This window comes from Watersipora subatra, chromosome 2, assembly GCF_963576615.1.
Source record: "Watersipora subatra chromosome 2, tzWatSuba1.1, whole genome shotgun sequence".
NCBI classification, from domain to species: Eukaryota; Metazoa; Bryozoa; class Gymnolaemata; order Cheilostomatida; family Watersiporidae; genus Watersipora; species Watersipora subatra.
The window spans coordinates 37,610,688-37,615,910 of NC_088709.1; the positions used below are offsets into that span (position 1 = coordinate 37,610,688).

The 5,223-nt window shown below is 40.6% G+C and overlaps 1 pseudogene; it reads right to left on the reverse strand.

Annotated features, from left to right (window-relative positions):
* Positions 1 to 341: 341 nt before the first annotated feature.
* LOC137388177 (uncharacterized) lies at positions 342 to 1,171 on the reverse strand (annotated as a pseudogene).
* Positions 1,172 to 5,223: the final 4,052 nt, after the last annotated feature.

Here is a 5,223-nt window from a genome sequence, read left to right on the forward strand (position 1 = left end):
AATCTACAATATAATTGTTCCTGTACATTTTTACAGTGTTATCCTAATATAATATTGTAACGATAATATAATAATATAAACAGAATGATACTCGAAAATAAAGATTGTATGAGTATTAGATTGACAAGTTTGAGGTTTATATTCCATGAGTAATTGTGCTGTGTCCTCTGAGATTTGGTGTCTGCAGCTCTGGTTTCCATTCCATTAACAACAGACGGCTCTAGTCACTGCAAAACCGAACCTCAAGCACCAGTTTGTAACTATAGTCTTTAGCATTGCCAGTTACTCTCCAGTGGAGGTATAGCCTTGTTACAGCCTAGCCTTGGCTGGATTGAGTATTGTTAGAACATCAGTCTTTTTGTGAAATTAAGGAACAAAATGACTGATTCCCAGTTTTCTGTCGAGAGGTTAGTATGGGCTCTGACGTAATCATAGTCTGCACAGAGGTTTGTGTAGTGATTCGCTGTTTCTTCTTCCATCAAACAGGTGCATATTGGAGTGTATGTTAGATTTAACCTGTATTGGAAGGAAAGGATCCTGCTATGACCAGTTAGAAGGTCACACAGTGCCCCAACATCCTTTCTGTCGCCATTCAATGGCAGTGGGTGGTGGAACAAATGTTCGGGAGTCGAGAGTAGACCATATGGGCACATACCATTCGTGAGCTGTGCATTCCATTGCTGTATCTGTTCATTCTGAATGCAGTCATTGAACTTGCTTCTTGAAATATATTGTCGTTTCAATCCTGTAAGTTTAGTTGTCCGATGGACCAGTTTTCTTATATCGGGCACGAGTTCAAGGGTGTGTGTTACGAGGTGTCAGAGAGCATGGATAGGTTATTAGTTTTTACCAATCCTCTGGTAAGTTGTCATCGCTCTTTGATGTATAGAAGGCTTATAGGTTGGATGTTTGCCAGTAAATGTAGTGATTCGCTGGGAGGGTTGTAGTGAGCTCCGAGGAGCAGTTTAATAGGACCAATTTGTATCTGTTGGCAGTTGTTCTCAATTTCTGTCTGAAGTTCGGTCAAGTCTCTTCCAGTCATCAGGACAGTGCAATCATCAGCATATTGTAACCTTGTACCAGCTATGTTTGACAGCATGTCTCTTATGTATAAATTAGGATAAAGAGAAGTGGAGATAGCACACTCTCTTGTGGGAGGCCTATCTGACATTTGGATGCTGGGTGGATATAGTTGTTGATTTTGAGGTTGGTTTCTCGCTTGGAAAAAAAGGAGTCAATGACATGGAGGTAGTTACCTCCCAGTCTTAATTCTTGCAGACGATAAAGCATGTGTTGGTGATTAACTGTGTCGAAAACTTTTTGAAGGTCTAGGAACAGTGCAGCTGTACATAATTTGCTCTTTGTGTAGTGAGTGGTTTCCGTCAGAAGGTTGAGTAATTACATCAATGTGCCTCCTCCCTGCCCGAATCCAAACTGGGAGTTAGGTATTAGTGACCAGGTTTCAACAAGTGATCTGAGACATTGTACGATTATCCTCTCTAGCGTCTTCTCAATGTGAGCCGTTATTGTAAAATCATATCATTGTATACCAAATAATTTTTCATTGTAATCGTAGCAAAACAGACTACAACCATTACTTGCTAATGATTTCACATTTAAATTTAAACTCCTTAATATATTTATTTTTTCTCCTAATTTATTTCAACAAAACACTTCTTTCAAGTTATGAAGTTTGAAAGTTATGGTTGTTTGACAGAATTTGAAAACTTTTACAGTTGGTTGTATTTTCTTTTGTAATTTTTTTCAACTACTCAAAACACTTTTCTCATAATATTGTGAGGGATTTACTGAGCTGAGCTGCTTTAATTACCATAAGTGTTCAGCTATTCTCAGATTAGCCCTGTAATTTAAAACACACCTTGCGTGGACAGCCCGTAGATTAACACTCAGCCCTTGCTATATAAGCAAAGGTGCTCCAGTGTTAAGGAGAGAACAAAGAGCACAGAGCAAGTGATACAGACTACGAACAACAAAACTAAGGACTGAGAATTACATTCTTAATCTTCATTAAGAACATAAGAACTTGGTAACATTAACCTACCTTGTGCAGCTTTGTGTGTACATATATATTTTGAAATTTTTACATTTACGAGTGTAACTTTTGAGTATTTATTATTTGTAAATCATTTCAGCATGATTTACAAATAATTGTAAATCATGCTGAAAGTGAATTGATTTACTTGATGGATGTGAATTGTATCTAATTGTTCTATCCTTTCATGCTTATAGAGCTTGTGTAAATAAAGAGCCATTATTCATCAGACACCTTGCTTGCAACAATTACAGTTGTGCATGGCAACTATTACTCATTCGATATAAGAAAACTTGTACGCAGAGCCCACTTGCAAGTGGCTAGTCAGCGCTGACTTCCACAACATTGGTGGCAGCAGTGGGATATCTGTAATCCTGTTGCTACTGAAAGTTTAGCTATTTGCCAACCTAGTAATTGTTAAACAGCTCTCCGGCAAGAGATGGCTTAAGGCAGAGACTCCAGAATGTCTACTAATTCATTCCTGCCGATCAGTAACCCATTCTTGGACGCGACTAATCCATTTACTGACACTGCTGAGAAAAAGCCAAAGCAAGTCATGCACTCCGAGACACCAGTGCAGGTTGATGGAACAACTTTCATCGACAATGTGTACCAGAAATATGTGCTAAAAACTGCAGTACAGACAGGCTGCCAGCAATCACTTATCTTCTCCATTAGGAGAACTCCACAATTTGGCACGTTTCACAGTCTCCACTCCCCGACCAATAAAGCAGCTGCATTCAACTAAGTTGGTCGAGCCTGTTTCAGAGAAATGTAATAGTTGTTTGTCTACCTAAGATTTGTTGCGCACACTCACCAAACAACAGACCAAGTCTGTAATAAGAAGGCTGAGGTTTCAAACTCGACACTCAGTGGTCGAGTGGATCTCAGGTTACCACACTTTGATGAGCTTAACATGTAAATTTGTTTATACAACAGTTTAGTGAAATCTTTGAAGTAAGTCGAATAAATGACCGAGTTGCACTAATACAGCTAAGATCCTGCTTACAGCAAACAGCCAAAGACTGGAAGAGCTGACATGGTTGCTGAAGTAAATAGGAAGCTGCTACATATGTACAGACTGTCTGCTTCCGAAGCAAGAGAATGGCTGCACTATTTACAACGACGAGCAGGAGAAGATTACCTATCATTGGGTAACAGAGTAGAGAGGTTGTCGAAGTTAACCTATGGTGGTCTTGGGTGTGCTGGTGAGAACGAGATGGCCTTAAAACACTTCCACCGAGCCATGGATGACCCTGCACTTCGGCGGCACCTGCTACTGGTCAGGGCCTCAAATCTGGAGGATGCCATCACTGCAGCAAAACATTATGAAATAGCTGAGCGTCAACCAGTACAACCATCCAGGACTAGAAATCTTCTGAGTGTTGCCCAAATAGATAATCTAAGTGGTACTAGCTGCCAAGCTGCAGAAGACAACTCTGAAACAGATCTGGCTGAGGCTCTACTCTCTATGTCATTAGAAATGGAAAAACAGACAAAACTGATAAAAGATCAGTCTGCCCAGATTGCTGCTCTAGAGCAAAAGAATGTTGACACAACCACTGTCACCCCTCATAGGGTCAGACGTTGCTTCATATGTGGAGACTCTTCCCACATGATGAGGAGTTGTACAGTTTAGAAAAAATGGCCAACATCATCCACAAACCCTAATCAGGAAAACTAGCAAAGTTAACCCTTAAGATTACAGGTAAAGTGGGTGGACCAGTGTCATATACCCGTTACAAAAAAACCAAATAAGCAGGAGACAAACAAGGGTGAGCCAAGCAGACAGTCCTGCTGAGTTGTCACAATTAAAACCAATCATTAAAAAACCTGATTTGCTTTCCTTGCCTCTCCATTGCTCTGGCGATGCTGCAAACCCTCCGATAGGTAAATCATGTAAAGCATTGTTGTATAAATTTTGCAGCTACTGCTTCTGCACTCTATATTCCAGAAAAAGTTGAAGGCTGTTCAGTACACTACTTAGTAGACAGTGGATGTAATCTTAACTTGCTGGCAAGGAGAATGTATGATTAGCAGCCATGGAGGTTTTCTGGTGGATTGCTGGCATTTGAACCCATTACAGGCACTCTGGCATATGGATCTGGTTCGAAATTTATGGACAGATAAAATTAGCTGGCAGATTAATGTCAGAACCAATCAAATTAGACTTTGTTGTTGCTAATGAATCTACTCCTGATAGATCTGAACAGTTGACCCGGTGTCGGTTGTTAAATGACATTTGTACTCCTGTTGGCATAGTGAAAGACACAGGGGCTGCGGCTAAGCATGGTATAGCTATTGTTGCTAGTGTGAGTACATGGAGTGAAAAAAGGAAATATTTTGTTAGATGCATTATTCCTGCAATGCAAGTATGTCACCTTAATGCTGGATCTATTATAGAGCAGTGTGTCAGCTTGTCAGATTGTCAATTCATCTGTTCATATGATGGATGAGAACCCCAGGAAGCTTGTAACAGATGAAAATATTTCTGCTATTCCACCTCACTTGGAGAGCCTATATGAAGAGGCAACTGAAGCATGTTCTCAGCTTTTGCAACGCAAAGCGATTGCCAAGTTGCTGCATAGCTTCAGTGATGTCTTTTCGTAAGATGACTCTGATCAAGGACTGACTTCTTTAATGAAACATTCTATCCCTGTCAAAGCCACTTAAACAGGACTCAAGACGTTTAGGGGTGTAGAAAGAAGCCGAGGTCAGCAAGCAAGTTCACGAGTTGTCAAAGCAAGGTCTTATTGAGCCTACATATGGAACATGGTGCTCTCCTGTTGTACTCGTGAAAAAGAAAGATGGCAGCTGGAGATTTTGCATTGACTATCGCAAATTAAATGCTATTACAGACTATGGTGCTCACCCCCTGTCTCGTATAGATGAAAGCCTGGAGGCCTTGGCTGGCAGCAAACTCTTCTCCACACTGGATCTCATGAGCAGCTATTAGCAAATTCCGTTAGATGAAGATGCGAAAAATAAGTTGGCATTTTGCACTAGAGAAGGCCTGTGGAGATGGAAAGTCTTACCATTCGGTTTGACAGCAGCTCCGGCAAAATTTCAACGAATGATGGAACAAGTGTTACAATGACTGCATTGGAAGACTGCTGCTGTACCTAGATGGTGTTATAGTCATGGGTGACAGCTTTGAAGAACATTACCAC